The 19,720-nt window shown below is 34.9% G+C and overlaps 1 pseudogene; it reads right to left on the reverse strand.

Moving 5' to 3' along the window:
- Positions 1-13,235: 13,235 nt before the first annotated feature.
- LOC130680765 (olfactory receptor 4P4-like) lies at positions 13,236-14,196 on the reverse strand (annotated as a pseudogene).
- Positions 14,197-19,720: the final 5,524 nt, after the last annotated feature.

Genomic DNA, 19,720 nt, shown 5'->3' on the forward strand with positions numbered 1-19,720 from the left:
GATCTCGCCCTTGGTCAGATATTTAAGTATCTCTATTATAGAGCAAAAACCACAAAGTGTATAGTCAGACAGAGCTGGGTTTGAATTTTGACTGTTATCTGATGGCTCTGTGATCAGAGGAAAGTGCTGTGAGCTCTGTCCTTGTCTCCTTCCCGGAAAATAGTGGTAATGAGGATGAGCGACAATTTAAACACACACACACACACACACACACATATAGACATCCAAGGCAGGGCCAAGTTACAAGACTTTGTAGCTTATTTTGGCCCCAAGAACTACTGACTGGCTGGCTTATATGAGGTTGAGTGACTTTGTGATTGATCTGGGATCCTAACTCATCAAGAAGCGGTGTGACTTTTTTCTAACATCTTAATCTTTCTGTGCTGTAATGTTTTTAGCAGTTAAATGGAGTTAGTAGTTCCTAGTTCTCAAGATTGTTGAGAAGGCAGATGGGAAAATGAGAGAATATGACAAAATATTCAATGTATAATAAACACATAATAAACTATTAACAGATAATAGCTGGAATTTAATATTAAGAAAAAAATACATATTTATTGTGAGCATATTATATACTGGGTACCTGCTTAAAATCATTGCATACATTTTCTTATCACTGAGGTGTTGTTTGTGAAACCTAAAGACCAAATGAAAATGACTGACCTATTACTTTGCTTGTTTCCCTTATAGGCATTTATTTCATGTAATATTGATTAACAAGTATAGATATTTATTTAATATCTATATAATTATAGATAGTGAAATTTTACTAGCAATATCATAGTGCCATAGATATCTGATGTGGTTTTTCAGATATATTGTCTTACTCTTCATCTTTGTAATCTAAGGACTTGGGGACTATTGTGGTAAAGTGTCTGCATGTTGTTTAATTTTTATGCTCAGAACTTAGACTTGTGAGGAATTCCTGGTGTTTTGATTGTGATGATTTCTATCATACATCAATGGCAATACTGGCTCTATTCTACCTCTTTTGAAGTAATGAATGGGGAGTTGAGTCTGCTGAAGAATGCTTAAAAATGTGGGAAAGGATGACAAAGATGGAAATTTGGTGGAAGGTATCCAAGATCTATGCTTTCAGGAAGTTTCTTCAATATCTTTCTAGTGAGATAGAAATCTCTCTGAAGTTAATAATCCCTTTAAGCAAGTTTTATTTTTTTTAATTTCATGGAAGAAGGGGCATTTCAGAGCTATACCAGAGAAGGGCAACAGGTCAGTAATGAAGAGAGAGGAGAAGAGTGAGAAGCTGCCATGTACTATCCCAGACAGGGGTCAGGAACTGAGTTCCCATGAAGAAAATGATTGTGAGAAGATTCTGGAACAAAGAGTTTGTAAAAAATGGTAGAAAATATTGATGGCCTTCATTACTACCTGATTGTATGATGCAATGCAAATCTGTTATCTCCAGCTTGAATTCTAAGAATTCAAGACCTCTATGTCCACTTCTCTTTTGGATATTTCCATTCTTGGGTCCCACCAACATGTCAAACTCATGTTCAAAATGGAACTCCTGTTTATTCCTTTTATTCTGTTTCACTTCTTAATTTTATTATTTCCTCATTGAATGGCCTTATTATCCTTGTCAAAAATTGACTGATCATAGATATATTAAGTTATTTCTGGTTTGTCAATTTTATTCCATTGATTTATGTATCTATCCTCATGTTAGTATCATATTATCTTCATTACTGATGCTTTGTAGTAAGTTTTGAAATTGGCAAGTCCTCCAACTTTGTTATTCATTTTCAATACATTTTGGCTACTCCAGATCCTAAGAATTTCCATATGAATTTTAGGATCAGTTGATCAATTTGTATGAAGAAATCAATGGTATTCTGATAGGAATTGTATTGAATCTGTAGAACAACTTGAGGAGTATTGCCATCTTAAAAATATTGAGTTCCAATCCATGAACATGAAATATATTTCCATTTGTCCTTTTGAATTTGTTTCAACAATGTCTTACAGTTTTCAGACTATAAGTTTTCTACTTCTGTTAAATTTATTTCTGAATTTTTGTAATTTTGATCTTATTATAAGTAAAATTGTTTTCTTAATTTCATTTTTGGATTGTTCTTTGAAATGTAAAGAAATACAACTGATTTTTGCATATTGAATCATACTCTGCAAACTTTGCTGAACTTGTTTATTAGTTCTAATAGTTTTTTTTTTAAGGCAATTCCTTAGGCTTTTCTATATAAAATATCATACAACATACAAATAAAGATAGTGTTATTTTCCTTCAAATTTGAATTGCTTTTATTTCATTCATCCTTGTTTAATTGTTCTGTCTAAATCTTCCAGTACAATATTGAGTAGAAGTGATGAGAGTGGAAATTTTTGTCTTGTTCCTGCTTTTAGAGGGAAAACATCCAATCTCTCACCACTGAGTATATCAGCTGTGGGTTTTTATAGGTGCCTTTTATCAGGCTGAGTAAGTTTCTTTCTTTTCCTAGTTTGTTGAATGTTTTCGTCATGCAACAGTGTTGGATTTTGTCAAATGCTTTTTCAGTGTCTATTGTAATGATCGTATGGTTTTCGGTTTTTTATTTTATTGATATGGTGTATTACATTAATTGATTTTCAGATGTTAAACTAACCTTGCATTCCAAGGGGAAATCCCACTTGGTCATGATGTTGCTGTACTTGATTTTTTACTATTTTTGGAGGATTTTTTTCATCCATATTCACAATAGATATTGCTCTGATGTTTTCCTTTTTTTGTGCGTTATCTTTAGTTTGGTATCAGGGCAATGCTGGCCTCATACAATGAACTGGGAAGTGGTTCTTCCTCTTCTATTTTTTGGAAGAGTTTGTGAAAAACTGGCATTAAGTCTTCTTTAAATGTTTTAGTAGAATTCACCAGTGAAGCATGTATGCCTGGAATTCTCTTTGTAGATAATTTTTGGATTATGAATTAAATCTCTTCACTAGTTATAGTCCTAGTCAGAGTGTGTATTTCTTTTTGACTCAGTTTTGTCACTTTGTATCTTTCTAGGAATTTGAAAGTCCATTTCTTCTAAGTTTTCTAATTTATTGGCATACAACTGTTCATAGTATTCCTTTATAAACCATTATATTTCTATAAATTGGCAGTAATGTTCCTTCTTTCATTTATGATTTTAGTAAGTTGAGTCTTCTCTCTTTTACTAGGTCAATCTAGTGAGAAGTTTGTCAACTTTGTTGATCCTTTCGAAGAACAATATTTAGTTGTGTTGATTCTTCCAAATTGCTTACATATTCCCTGATTCATTCATGTTCTTGTAATCTTTGTTATTTCCTTCTTCCTGCTTACTTTATATTTAATTTGTTATCTTTTCCCACCATCTTAAGGTGGAAGATTAGGTTATTGATTTGGAATATTTCTTTTTTTAAAAAAATATGTGCATTTATGAACACTGCCTTCACTGTGTTCATGAGTTCTCACATGCTGTGTTTTCATTTTCATTCAGCTTTAAGTATTTTCGAACTTCTCTTGTAATTTCTTTGACCCATTTGTTGTTTAAGAGTATGTTATTTAATTTCCACATATTTATAAATTTTGCAGTTTTCCTTTTTGTATTTGTTCCTAGTTTCATTCCATTATGATCAGAAAAGATATTTTGTATGATTTCAATTATTTTAAATTTACTGAGACTTGTGTTGTAGCCTAACATTCTCTCCTGGACAATGTTCCATATTCACTTGAGAAGAATGTATATCCTGTTTTTGCTGAGTGAAGTGTTCTACAGAAATGTTAGATCTCGTTGGTTTATAGTGAGTGCTGTTTAAGTTATTTTCCTTACTGATCTTGTTATCTGGTTATTCTATTCATTACTGAAAGTGAAGTATTGAAGTCTCCAACTACTATTAGTCAGTTGTTGCTTCAGCCCTTTATTTTGTCATTTTGCCATTTGATTAGACTGTTTAATCCATTCACATTTAATATTATTGATAAAATTGGATTTATATCTGACATTTTACTTTTTGTTTTCTATATGTCTGATGTTTTTGGGGTTCCTTTTTCTCTCCTTAATGTTTTCTTTTGCATTAGTGAAAATTCTCCAATGTACAACTTTACTTTCTTTCATGATTTTTTCACTACATTTTACAAACTTATTTTCTTAGTGGCTACTATAGAGAATACCATTATAAACCTTAATTTACCATAATCTGCTTTAGATTGATACTAACTTATTTCCAGTGAGATGTAGAAACATTGCTCCTATCAAGTTCCATCTCTTACCCTTCCTTTTGTGTACTCTTGCTATATGTATTACTTCTGAATATGTTACAAACCCCAAACATGGTTATCATTACTTTTATATATTTTAATGTTTTCTAGGTGTTGGATTAAAGATGGCAGCATTAGAGGAGAGACAGAGGCTTCCTCTTAAAACTGCATACAATTAGAAAATATAGTTAGTGCAACTAATCCTGAGAGAACAACAGGAAAGAGGATGGTGCCAGACTGCACACACCTGGAGAAAAGAGCAGACCTCATCGAATGGGGTAATGTACCAGAGCTGTGGCTCCACGGGACCCGAGCTCTTCCCCCACCCCAGCTCACCAGCAGGAGGTAGAGAAACAGAGCAGGGAGGGAGTGGAAGGCCTGGGACTGCTGAATACCTAGCTCCAGAGATCTGCTCTGGGAGCACAAACCTACATTTCATGGTGCTTTCATGACACTCGCATGATTACAGGGTTGAAAAACTAATAAAGGCAGAGTTCATGGAGAGACTGAGATTCCAGCTGCTTGTGGAAAGGAGGGATTCATATCCAGCTGCTCTAGGACAAAAGTTTATACCTGTGTGCTGAGCCCACTGGTTCAGGCAGTGGAGAGAGGCATAGCAGCCAGGAAGCAGGAAACAGCTCTTTCCTCCCCCCAGGCACCAATACTGCTCCCCTGTGACCCCGGACATTGCTTCAGGGGCTGAGCAGCTCCAGAGTAGAGCTCCTGGACACTAGAGGGGGCCATATACAAATATGAAATGCCAAAGGAATCTTGTCCAGAGTAAAATTAATATAACTCTGGAGAAAGATTTAAATGACATGGACCTTATAACTCTTCCTGAAAGGGAGTTCAAAATAAAAATCATCAACATGCTAATGGAGGTATGGAAAGATATCCAAGAACTCAAGAATGAACTCTGTTTGGAGATCCAGTCATTGAAGAGCACAATGGAGCGTATTAAAAGCAGGTTGGGTACAGTGGACGAGATGATAAATTAAATAGAAACTAGAGAAGAAGAATACAAAGAAGCTGAGGCACAGAGAGAAAAAAGTATCTCTAAGAATGAAAGACTATTGAGAGAACCGTGTGACCAATCCAAATGGAACAATGTTCGCATTATAGGGATACCAGAGGAAGAAGAGAGAAAGGGATAGAAAGTGTCTTTGAGGAGGTAGTTGCTGAAAACTTCCCCAATCTGAGGAAGGAGATAGTCTCTCAGGCCATGGAGATCCACAGATCTCCCAACACAAGGGACCGAAGAAAGACAACACCAAGACATATAGTAATAAAATTAGCAAAGATCAAGGATAAGGACAGACTATTAAAAGCAGCCAGATAGAGAAATAAGATCATATACAAAGGAAAGCCCATCAGGCTAACATCAGACTTCTCAGCAGAAACCTTAGAGGCCAGAAGGGAGTGGCATGATGAATTTAATGCAATGAAGCAGAAGGGCCTGGAACCGAGATTACATTATCCAGAAGGATTATCATTTTAATTTGAAGGAGGGATTAAACAATTTCCAGATAAGCAAAAGCTGAGAGAATTTACCTCCCACAAACCATCTCTACAGTCTATTTTAGAGCGACTGCTATAGATGGAAGTGTTCCTAAATTTTAATAGCTGTCACCAGAGGTAATAAAACCCCAGTAAAGAAAGTAGAACAGCTAATTACTAAGCAAAAGCAAAATTAAATTAACTATCCTCAAAGTCAATCAAGGGATAGACAAAGAATACAGAATATGATACGTAATATATAAAGAATGGGGGAGGAAGAAAAAGGAGGAGAAAAAGAAAAGAACCTTTAGATTGTATTTGTAACAGCATATTAAGTGAGTTAAGTTAGACTCTTAGATAGTAAGGAAGTTAACTTTGAACCTTTGGTAACCACAAATCTAAAACCTGCAATGGCAATAAGTACATACCTATCAATAATCATCCTAAATGTCAGTCAAAAGACATAGAGTCACTGAATGGAAAAACAAGGCCCATCTATATGCTACCTACAAGAGACTCACTTTAAATCCAAAGACATACACAGACTAAAAGTGAAGGGATGGAAAAAGATATTTCATGCAACTAACAGAGAGAAAAAAGAAGGAGTTGCAGTACTAGTATCAGACAAAATAGATTTCAAAACACACAAAGTAACAAGAGACAAAGGACATTACATAGTGGTAAAGGGGTCAATCCAACAAGAAGCTATAACCACTATAAATATCTATGTTCCCAACACAGGAGCACCGACATATGTGAAACAAATACTAACAGAATTAAAAGGGGAAATAGAATGCAATGCATTCATTCTAGGAGACTTCAACACTCCACTCACTCTGAAGGACAGATCAATCAGACAGAAGATAAGTAAGGACACAGAGGCACTGAACAACACAATAGAACAAATGGACCTAACGGACATCTACAGAACTCTACACCCAAAAGCAACAGAATACACATTCTTCTCAAGGACACATAGAACATTTTCAAGAATAGATCTTATACTAGGCCACAAAAAGAGCCTCAGTAAATTAAAAAAGACTGAAATTGTACCAACCAGCTTCTCAGATCACAAAGGTATGAAATTAGAAATAAATTATGCAAAGAAAATGAAAAATCCCACAAACACATGGAGGCTTCACAACATGCTCCTAAAAAACCAATGGATCAATGACCAAATAAAAACAGAGATCAAGCAATATATGGAGACAAATGACAATAATAATTCAACACCACAAAATCTGTGGGAAGCAGCCAAGGCTCTGCTAAGAGGAAAGTATATTGCAATACAGGCCTACCTCAAGAAAGAAGAACAATCCCATATAAGCACTCTAAACTCACAATTAATGAAAGTAGAAAAAGAACAACAAATGAGGCCCAAAGTCAGTAGAAGGAGGGACATAATAAAGATTAGAGCAGAAATAAATAAAATTGAAAAGAATAAAACAATAGAAAGAATCAATGAAACCAAGTGCTGGTTCTTTGAGAAAATAAACAAAATAGATAAACCCCTAGCCAGACTTATCAAGAACAAAGGAGAGTCTACACACATAAACAGAATCAGAAATTAGACAGGAAAAATCACTACGGACACCACAGAAATACAAAGAATTATTAGAGAATACTATGAAAAATTACATGCTAACAAACTGGATAACCCAGAAGAAATGGATAACTTTCTAGAAATATACACCCCTCCAAGGCTGAACAAGGAAGAAACAGAAAATCTGAACAGACCAATTACCAGCAACAAAACTGAACTGGTAATCAAAAACCTACCTAAGAATAAAACTCCTAGACCAGATGGCTTCACCGCTGAATTTTATCAAACATTTAGTGAAGACCTAATACCCATTCTCCTTAAAGTTTTCCAAAAAATAGAAAAGGAGGTAATACTTCCAAACTCATTCTATGAGGTTCGCATCACTCTAATACCAAAACCAGGCAAAGACACCACAAAAAAGAAAATCACAGACCAATATCCCTGATGAACATACATGCAAAAATACTCAACAAAATATTAGCAAATCAAATTCAAAAATACATCAAAAAGATCATCCATCACGATCAGGTAGGGTTTATGCCAGGGATGCAAGGATGGTACAACATTCGAAAATCCATCAACATCATTCACCACCTCAACAAAAGGAAGGACAAAAACCACATGATCATCTCCATAGATGCTGAAAAAGCATTTGACAAAATTCAACATCCATTCATGATAAAAACTCTCAACAAGATGGGCATAGAGGGTAAGTACCTCAACATAATAAAGGCCATTTATGACAAACCCACAGCTAACATTATACTTAACAGTGAGAAGATGAAAGCTTTTCCTTTAAGATCGGGAATGAGACAAGGATGCCCACTCTCCCCACTTCTATTCAACATAGTACTGGAGGTCCTTGCCACAGCAATCAGACAACACAAAGAAATAAAAGGCATCCAGATTGGCAAGGAAGAAGTTAAACTGTCCCTGTTTGCAGATGACATGATATTGTACATAAAAAACCCTAAAGAATCCACTCCAAAACTACTAGAGCTAATATCTGAATTCAGCAAAGTTGCTGGATACAAAATTAATACACAGAAATCTGTGGCATTCCTATACACTAACAATGAACTAGCAGAGAGAGAAATCAGGAAAACAATTCCATTCACAACTGCATCAAAAAGAATAAAATGCCTAGGAATAAACCTAACCAAGGAAGTGAAAGACCTATACTCTGAAAACTATCAGACACTCATGAGAGAAATTAAAGAAGATACCAATAAATGAAAACACATCCCATGCTCATGGATAAGAAGAATTAATATTGTCAAAATGGCCATCCTGCCTAAAGCAATCTATAGATTCAATGCAATTCCTATCAAAATACCAACAGCTTTCTTCAATGAACAAGAGAAAATCATCCTAAAATTCATATGGAACCACAAAAGACCTCGAATAGCCAAAGCAATCCTGAGAAGGAAGAATAAAGCAGGGGGAATCACGCTCCCCGACTTCAAGCTGTACTACAAAGCCACAGTAATCAAGACAATTTGGTACTGGCACAAGAACAGACCCATAGACCAATGGGACAGACTAGAGAGCCCTGACATAAACCCAACCATATATGGTCAATTAATCTATGTACATAGGGTTTAAACAGTAAAAGTATTATTTATGTTAGAAATAATGGTTGTACAAAAATAGAAAGTTTTTCTAAAATTATTTTAATTAGATCATTTTTAAAAATCACAAATTTTTAATAATTACAGAGATATTCACTATAAAAATCCCCTTTATATAGTAATGAAGGCATAGTATTGGTAATAAACAGAGTAGCTATATAATTTATTATTCAAACTGAGCCCCATTTGAGTGTAGAAGAGTGGATCTACTAGTAATTATGATGAGAGACTAGACATAAAAGTGGAATTGTGTCAGGAAATGAGTTGGGCTGGCTACTTTTGAATGTCTGAGAAGTATGGGCACCCTAGTGAAAAGGCTAGAGGTACTGACATTGAGGAATCTCCAATTAATATTACTTGGAACCAATTGAATTGTAAAAACAAATATAAACACTGGTACTGAAACTACCTGAAGTAGAGATTGCTTAAATATATATTTTTTCCTTTGAAATCAAAAGTAAAACTACAAATTTCTAGTTACTATAAAACTTCTATATATCTGGATATTTATAATCTATAGAATTGAATGTTTTCAAATAATTAATCATTTTTTTCTTAATTATTTAATGAAATAGGACTCATTGGACATCATGAAAATAACATGATGGAACGAAGTAAACCATTACATTGCACAGCTAAGGGAGGAAGTAACATAGACTGAATGTATCAATGAATACATACATGGAAAGGCAAAATAATGCCATAGCGCAGTGTATGATGAAAAATTTAGAGAAGTGCAAATGGAGAAATATGATTACAGACTTGTCCATAAAAGGGACATGTTTATATAGGCATTAAAAATTCAGGAGAAGTGTTGTTAGAGCAGTTGATCCAGAAATGTAACTGCATCTTACTGAAATGATTATGCAGTCTACATCATGACAAATGCCCATTACATTAGTTCGTTAAAAGTAACTCTAACCCTCTAGTTTTGAAATAGAGATCTAACTATCATTTTATTTTACAGATGAGTAAACTGAAACTGAGAGGATTAAAATTACTTTAAGCATAAAACTGCAACCTAGGCAGGCATTTAAATGTTCCAGTAAAGAAAAAAATCACATATAAATTGATGGCAACTGTCAAAGTTTTATTTCAAGTTTGACTGCGAGGGGGAAATCATAAAAGCGAGATTAGAGATTTCACTTTTGAAAGTGACATGTTTAGGAGAAAAAAGTAGAAGATAGAGTTCGATGAGATTTTTAGAGTAGACACAATGGAGGAGTGCATAAAGTTTTTAAGTAAAACACAGTTTGATGAGTGAATCCATATCCCCCAAAGATGTTCTTATTACATTAAATTCCATCAGAAAATTGCTCAAATGCTTTTCTCCCCAGGAGGGTCTCTGAAGTGTGTCAAAATGTCTTTCCCCAATTATGAGGAGTTTTTTTCCTTCTTAGGCTCCTTCTTTGAGGAAATCTTTAAAGATGTTTCACCAGGAAAATTACTTACTCATATTGTAATTTTGTGCTACATCATTATTTGAATATGTTACTTAAACTTTTTACATTTGGAACTGGATTTTTAAATTGCACTTGGGCTTGATATATATTTCAAATGCAATATTTGGCAATAATACCAGTTTTCCATTCATCCTCTTTCTCTCTCTCCCTCCCTCTCTCTCTCTGTGTATATATATATATTCATATATATATATATATTATTCACGCACTGAATATATATATTCACACACGCACACTCATATATGCATATATATATGAATTCTTTATACAAGATACATATATTATATACATTCCAAAGTGTGTTGGGGGGTTCTCACCAGTGGAACGTGGGCATAGCTGTGGGACACTGACTCTCTGTCATGTGGACTGGTATGCTATAGTTGGACACAAAAGTTAATGCTATTACACCTTGTCAGGGCAAGAGAGAAACACCATTACACGTGACTGCAATTCCCTCACAGAAAAATTCTGAGATTCTCTAGGAAGCTTGAAAGAAAAAGCATCATCATAAAACAAATAAAAAGAAACAAGTTGAGGGAGAAGGGCTTTCCTACACCCAGAAATGGAATAGACGATTGGTTGGCAAGGGGAGAAACTAGTTTTAAAAGTGAAAAATAAGAAGAGAAAAAAGTTATAGGAAAATAAAGGTTTTGTGATAATGAAAGAAGCTTCTCATCAAAGCCGGTAGCAAATATAGAAAAAAGATTTCTAAGAGTAACTCCATCTTTCTTAGCAACCAATTCCTAAAAATGTACAGGGCACAGCTACTTATTTATATTGGAAAATATGCAAAAAGTATAACTATGCAAAAAGTAATTTCATTGGCAAGAAATGATAAATTTAGAATTTATGGATGAAAGTGATGATCATCAATGTTGATAAAAATTGAAATATATGCGATTATAATCACCCCCTTTGGAAAAATTTATCCTTACTCAATAACTAAGTCTTCTCAATTTACTCTCCATGAGAAAGTAACTCAGAGACCCCATCACTAAATCTACTCTGTATTTCCTGTTAAATATTATTTTTGGATTATGTTTAAGTTGAATTTAAATAGTAAATGAAAAATATTTTACTTTGAAAATAATCACTTATTTTGAAGTATTTACATGCTCCTTTTTGTATCAAATCCAGTTGTGGTTTATTTCTTGATAGTATATATTCAAAGGCAAACTAGTTAAAATAGCATGAGTTCATCCTCCATGACTTATTAAACAGGACGATTGAGTAATCTCCGAGGCATATTGAACTTGTTAAGAATCAATATATGTATCTTGGAGAAAATAGTGGATAGAGAATATAAAGGGAAAACAAATTACATAGCACGGGACTGTCTTTCCCTGAATCTCCTCCAGCGCTGGAGTGTGCCTAAGACACGAGGCGTCATTCTGCTCCCCACCTTCGTGGATTTCAGCTGTTAAGACTCCTCGTACAGTGTGCGTCTCTTACAGGGGTGGATGATTGAATTCCATCTTTACTATGTGCTAGGTGAGTCATGTTGGATAATTTTAACCACACTCAATGCTCATCTCATACTGACTTAAGAACCCAATGCATATAAGATGTGACTTTAAGATCTTTTATTAATGCCAAGAATGACTTAATATATGAAAGATATGTACACATATGTAAAGATAATTATCTTAAAATCATTGGGCTTTCTATATACTAACCACAAATAGTGAGGAAGCAGTAAAAATATTGTATTCCTCTAGCAACAGCAGATGAAATACATAGGGAAAAAAATAAGAAATATGACACATTTATTTGAATAAATGAGAAGATTTTACTCTAAGCTATTAAAGAAGAAGACTTCAATAGACTCTAGCGTGCTCTTGGAGGGGAGAACTGAATATTATAAAGATGTTATTCCCCACCAAATTAATTTATTAGTTATAACTCCAATCAAAACCCCAAGAGAGAAATCCTGAGACTTAAAAGAAAGAATCACTGGCTCATAACTTGGAAGAATTGACTTGATTTCTTTCTAGTATCACCTATTCAATAGTTTAAGCTACACTTGTTTCATTTAAATTTATGTAGAGGTTTATGCTATGGAAAAATTATGAAGTGGGTTGAGATAGGAGGTTTTCAAACAAATATCTAAAAGTACAAAGGCCCACACACTGTCAGTGTCTTTTGCCACTTCACAGCCTTTTTCAGTACCACCAAAAGAAACAATGAAATAAGAATTTCAGTCAGACATCTTAATTTGGAGTATGTATGTGTGTGAGTGACTATCTTTATATAAATTGACTTTTTTTCTTGTAAAACTGACTTTATGAATAAGAAATATTACATATTCAAACTCTGTTTGGAAATTGGAAAAGGAATATATGCATAAACCTGAGAACTAACCCAGTACTATGTACTATGTTGCCTGATTCCTGGATGTCTTGTCTCGCTGCTTAGATCCAGGGTGGAACCCTTTCTCATCCATAGTCATGGCTGTATGAAGCTAAAATGTATTGAAGTAGAGAAATAATTGAAGAGTACATATCAGCCAAATGGTGATGCTCAATGTTCAAGTGCTCATTCAACCATGAAGGTGATTACTCTAAGGGAAGAGAAGCAGAGCTATGTGACAAAATATTCATATATTCATTCAATAAATATTTATTGAGCTCCTAATAATGTGCTATATACTTTGTCTATCAGCAGGAAATTCACAATGAAATAAGTATGACATGACCCCAACATTCATAGAGTAAAACTTAATGAAGAATGAAAACAAGGGAAGCACATCAGAACAGAGGAAAACCGCTGAGGACGAGCAGGGGTTGAAGGCTTGGCTTTTACACATTGTGCCTGGTTTCCCATTGTTAGGAGGGAATGGAAGAGGGCAGGAGTGATGAGAAGATAGCCATTCACATCACAAGATGAACAGCCTTCCGGTCACTGGCTTCCTTTCCCAAAAGCTTTTACTGCACCGGGTTCTCCTTATGGCCTGTTTCATCTCCGTGTTTCTAATCTGTAAATAAGAGGGTTGAGCATGGGGACAATAACTGCGTAGAAGAGTGTCAACACTTGGTCTACCGGTAAAATTGTGGCAGGTCAATGTAAACAAAGATGACAGGTACAAAAAACAGGATTACAAATGTGATGTGGGAACTGCAAGTGGAAAGAGCCTTGTGGCAGCTTTCTACAGAATATGCTCTCATGTTACATAATATCACAAAGTAGGAGGCCATCAAAACCATGGGGATCACCAGTCTCATCAGGCCAGAATTGGCAATGACTAAGAAACCAATTTTGTGTGTATCAGTGCAAGCTAGTTTCAACAAAGGATATACGTCACAGAAATAGTGATCTATTTCATTGGGGCCACAGAAAGGTAAAAAAAATAGTAAGAAGAAACAGGCCAAGGGAATGCGGAAAACCGCCTCGCACATGAGGACATTAGAACCGAGTTACACCTTTGCCTATTCATGATGATGGCATAGTGGAGCGGCTTGCAGATGGCCACATAGTGGTCATAGGCCATTCCTGTGAGGCTGAAGACCTCAATCCCCCAAACAAGTGTGTGGCAAAATGTTGCATTATGCAGTTTTTATAGGAAATGACCTTCCTGTCTGTCAGTAGGTCGGTCATTAGTTTGGGTGTCACAGTGGAGGTGTAGAAGAGGACTGAGAGGGCAAGGTAATTAAGGAAGAAGTACATGGGCTGGTTAATTAACTGACTGCGCATGACAGAGACCATGATAATCAAATTCCCTAACCAAATAGCCAAGTAACAGAGTAAGAAAAATAGAAAGCAGAAAATCCAAACTTTCTTATTCTTAGAAAGTCCCAACAGAATAAATTCAGTAACATTATTCCTATTTTCCATGCTCTGGTCTGATTCTGAAGAAAGTTATCTGAAATGACAAAAGTAATATAAAAAATTATTGATGAGAAAACAGGAATCTCATATCTAATTAAAATGGCACAAATGCAATTTTTGAGGGCTTAGCCATTTTAAGAGCCACTGAAGTCACTCATTCATTTCACAAAATGCTTTGAGTACCCAGTGGCAATACTCTCCTAAGAAATGAGGACACAGTGATGAAGTCCCAGCTTTTGTGTAATTTAAATTCTTTTGGGAAGAAGCAGGAAATTATACTTGTCAAAAATAAATAATAAACAAATAAATAAATGTGTAAATTCAAGTAGTGCTAAGTAGGGCAAAACATAATGCATCACCTTAAGATGTAAACTGGAGTTAACCACAGAACTTACCTGACTGGATGGTTTCCAATCAGATCACAAAAACCGTGGTTTATACAGAGTTTGGCATATAGTCAATGTTAAATAAACATTCAGTAAAGAAAAAAACTGAGAAATAAACAATGTACTATAACCCTGAAGGAATAATACAATATTAGAAATAACCAACCAGCCATTAGGTAATGCATGATAGAACTGAAGCACAAATATTTTTCTGAATTGGTTTGTAATCTTTTTGGATTTATAAGAGGAAATAACTAGAATTTACTCCATGAAACTTCTATATTTCTTAAAAGTTATTTGTAGGTTCTATTGGGTAATGTTTCTCCAGCACTGCTTTTCTTATTTTTCTTGCAGGATTATAGTAAAAACAACCTTAGTTTAAAAACTTAATTATTGGTTCAGGAACTTTTTAAATAAATTGTCACGTTTATACATCATTGATGTCTTCTGCTTTTAGGTTAAATTGGAGGTATTCGACTATAAGCAAAACTAAACTTAATGCTAATTAAGAGATATGCATGTTTTTTCTTTTTTTAATTTAGAATTATTATTTATTTAAGAGTTGGTGTAGCTTCTTTATAAGAAATATATATCTGAAGTTCAAAAATATTACATCCAAGTTACATACTTAAAGCAACATAACATTTAAGTAAATTAACAATGGTTATTTCATGATGGATAGACTATGGAGATTTTCAATTTCCAATTTATATTCTTCATTTTCTAAAAATCTTGCCATGCACATATTTATTTTCATAAAAGGAAATACTTTGTAAATAAAAGTATCTTTTACATTACTAATGATTATGATTTATATTTATTTGAAAATGTCTTTATAAATATGACTGCCCACTTATCCTTTAAATGTAGTTTAAAATATATTAGAATTGTACCCACTACAATCTGGAAGCCTACTCTCATTTTTATAGGAAACTAAGACCAGGAATTCACACTAATAATCATTCACCCCTAAGTGAAAATTTATTGAGAGACAGAAGTGCACTGATCTTTACCAGGTTTCTTTATCTTGAATCATTGATCAGACCTGCAAATTTTGTTGAAATTTGCCAAGTAAATAGGAATATTTCAATTATTGGTGTCAGTAATGCCAAAGGTCTTGCAATGTCAGATGAATGAGTAAAGACAGAAAATTTCAAAACATTACACAATTTTGAATACTGTTGTCATAAGACTGTGACTCTGGGTCCGGAGAGAAGAAACGATATGAAGACCAACAAAAAATTTCTCCATTTTTTTTCTGCTCATCTACTTTTTCAAAATAGGTAAATTATCAGAGAAGTTATTTGAATTACATTTCAGCAGGCAATCAATTGTGTTTGCCTAGGTTGGAAATACACAGAAAATAGGCTTCCCCAATTTCAAAATAGTTCCCACAAACACAAGGCAGTAAAAATGATGCTTTGCCACTTTGACCAATCATTTTCTCCCTTACTTTCTTAGAAATCTGCCCACACAATTGGCATGATTCCTTAGAAGAATTTGTCTTCCTATTGTGTTAAATAGAAACAGTTATACTTGCCTTCTAGGTAATCATCTGGTAAATGCACTCTGTCAGTTGACAAAAGAACTAGCTTTTTCTCCAATTCTGTTGTTCAGTTGCTCATTCCTTAGGATTTCAGGCTCCCATCCATACAGTATAGGAGTTGGATTAGATAATCTCTGAAGATGTCTCCAGATTCTGAGAGTGTGTGACTCCTGATTCTCCATTAGTTTGGAGAAAACCCTAGTCTGCCTGCACCCTGCCTTGCTCCACTGGATACACTGAGACTATGGACACTATGGTATCAGCAATTTCATTAGCATTTCTGTGCCTCAGTTTCCTTCTCTGTAAAACTGAGATAATGGCAATACCTCCCAATAGGGTGATATTTTAAAGTAAAAAGTTAATAAATATGAATTTCTTAGAAGAGCGCCTGGAAAGCATTACACATCCAGTAATTGTTGGCCAGCTTCTACAATTACTAAAAGATGAACGGTCTAGAGAAAATGTAAAGACACCAGGTTAGGAGCTAAATCTTGTATTATCCATCTCTCCACACTGTTGGAAATATCTGAAGCTTTGGACATAGACCCTGGTTCAAACATAGATACTTAAATGCAAGATTCTTCCCCTCCTTGAACATTTTTTCTCTACTTACATAAAATGAACACTGAGGTGCCTAATCTAAGGATTATGGTGAAATTCAAATAAACTTACACATGAAACTCAATGCTCAAAAATATACTTGCTCCCCTGCATCTTTGGAATTCCCCTAGTGTTATAAAGTTTGGAGGTACCAAAGATATTCAAGTAGTAGTAGATCCTAGGAATTAAGAAGACAAGTTCTGGAGCTACACAAAATGAGATAGAATCCAGCTCCAAAATTAACTCTAGGGCATAATCTAGGACAAAATATGTACACAGTTTCTTCATTTATAAAATAAGTAATAATATAATTAACTCTGAGGTCTGTTGTAAGTATTTAATGGTTCATTTATGTAGAAGTTCAAGACAGACCTGGTATATTAAGATTAATCATTTAATAAATATATTTTATCACTGATATTATATATTTATGTCCTATCAGTGGGCATAAATATAAATTAAAAATGGCTTGTCATTTTATTATTCCTATTATAAATGTTAGGCTGGAGAAAGGAAAAACAAGGACATGCAAACAGAACAGAGAGATGCCACAGGGAGAGAACAGACCAGACCCCAAAGTCCGTGCCGTATATGGAAAGGGGACAGCTCTCCCTGAATTCCATCTTGATGTGCCAACTAAGACCCGGATGTCAGCCTCCTCCCTCTTGGAAAGAAAAAAGTTTCTAGTTGACTATTATGTCACCTTTAGCCAATCATACCTCTCAACACCCCCCCTAAGATAGTTTGCCCACTCCTCCCCCTCCTAATCCCTTATAAGCACCCCACCTCCCTAACCGGGCGTGACTTCTCCCTCTGGCTTGTAGTGCCCAGGCAGCGAGAACATCACCCGGGGGTATTTAAATAAATTACCTGGCCCTTTGTTGCCTCTCTTTGCCTGCTTATTCTGGCTAGAATTTATCTTACAATAAATTTTAAAGAGCTTATTAAAAATACATAATATTTCAATATGGATAAATAACGGCAGGTAAATAAAACACAGCATAGTTTCCCTGCCATGAACAATCTATTCTATCTTACTTACAAACTGGGGTTTCTCGCATCCGGGAAATGTTCTCTCATTAAACAAAATCTTTCCCTCCTTGGTAGGGTTAAACTGACCTTTCTCCCCACAAACCTGCAGGTAAACTTCTTGCTCATTCCAGTCATTTAATGCTTTTGTTTTCTGGATGAACCCTACCTAAATTAGACGGATGTTCATATCCCCCTTTCATCTAAGAAAAACAAACTGTTTATTAAACTAAGAAAAAAGAAATATACCCCATAGATATTACATACTCTAGTAGGCCAATTAAAAATTTTGCTATACGTTTGCCTCCTCATCATTTTGAAATTGTTCTGGTTCTTGTTTTTTAATCATTTTTATATCCAGTTCCTTCACTGAAATTCTGTCCCTTGACCTGCTAGCCTAGGACATCCTTCTTCCTATTCAACTTTTCTTCATCATAGTGATGTCGGGGTTCTTGTTTGCGGAGCCGAAGAATGAGCTTCACAAACAGTCAAGGTAGGAGAGCAAGGTACAGGCTTTTATTTAGAGATACAGTGAAAGGACACAGCTCCCGGCTCACGCCAGGAGGGGACAAGAGAGTCCGTAGCGGTGCGTTGTCTAGGGGGTTTTACAGGCAGCTGAGGATTTTTCCAGAACATGAAAAAAACTTAGGGGTGTGGATTTGTTAAGTGGTCTCTGAATATTTAGAATTAACTTAACACAAGCAACTTCCTCTGATGATTTCTCCCTGAGATACCAGCATCTTGGTCTGGGGGCACAGGAAACAAGGTCACCTGCTCAGCCCCCCAAGGTGGGCTGAGGTATTGTTTGCTAAAGATTAAGTTAAGAATTTCTAACGTCTTAACTTCTTGGGTATTAAAATACAATCTTATCTTTAAGGTGGAATCCTTCCTGCCTTTTACTGTGTTGTTTATGCCTGGGCTTACTTGCTAAATTAGTGGCCCAGTTTGCAAAATCACTTCATCAGATCTGAAGGAGGAAAGACAGCACATAGACCTGGGCCTTTTAGTATGATAAAGAGAACCTTACACATGATTATAAATGGTTAGCATAATAAAACATGTGCTACTCTTCTTTATCTGGGGAACATTAACAGATTTTATTGAAGAATGATTCTTGAGCTCAATGTTTAACATAGAGTTTTAGCAGGAGGGTTTCCTTGCATGTAGTTACATTGCTCTGACTGCAAATATCCTGCCCTGCCCCCTCCGGAGGCCCTCATCCTACTCTGACTACATCCACGGTCCCTGTCTCAATAGAATATGAAAGGCTAATGACATGATCAAATTTGTGAAATTTAAAAATAAAGTAAAACAAGTAAATCTAGTAATATTTTGATAGATATGGCACTGATAACTCGAATAGCTGTTGCACAATCTAAAGTCCATCCTTGCTAGTGGTTTATTATAGATGGAAGGCAAGACAGAAGCTTTCCTGAAATAGTAAAAATATCATTTTTAAAGATTCTGGATTTTTTTCCATTCAAAGTTTTATTAGAGAGGTTAGATAATTATTGTAATTAGAATGATTTAAACATTCTTTTTAAGGAAAATGACTAGTACAATTATGAACTGGATTTAACTTACCAGCTGTTTAACTCACCAGATTTTTTGTAAGCTGAGGCTTCACACCTATAAGTCAAAATCTTTAAAAATCACATTACTGTGCAATAATAAATCTCAAATTGCATAAAGTCTCATGAGAGAACTCTTACGGTATCCATCAATAAAAATACATTTGATAAATTGAACCAAGCTTGGTAAATTTTGTAAATTTGCATATTTTAGCAAACTAATTTTCTATTCTTAAAAAGAAAAAGGAATTGTCTCTCTGACATTTACCTTTGTCTGTAGAAAAAACATTATATATATGTGTAGAATCCTCCACTAAGAATCAACCTTATTGAAGATAGAAAGTTAGCATAAGTATAGCCATCTTAAAAGCTTAGACTCCATTTTCTAACCTAGAAGG

Source organism: Manis pentadactyla, chromosome 14, assembly GCF_030020395.1.
Source record: "Manis pentadactyla isolate mManPen7 chromosome 14, mManPen7.hap1, whole genome shotgun sequence".
Taxonomy (NCBI): domain Eukaryota; kingdom Metazoa; phylum Chordata; class Mammalia; order Pholidota; family Manidae; genus Manis; species Manis pentadactyla.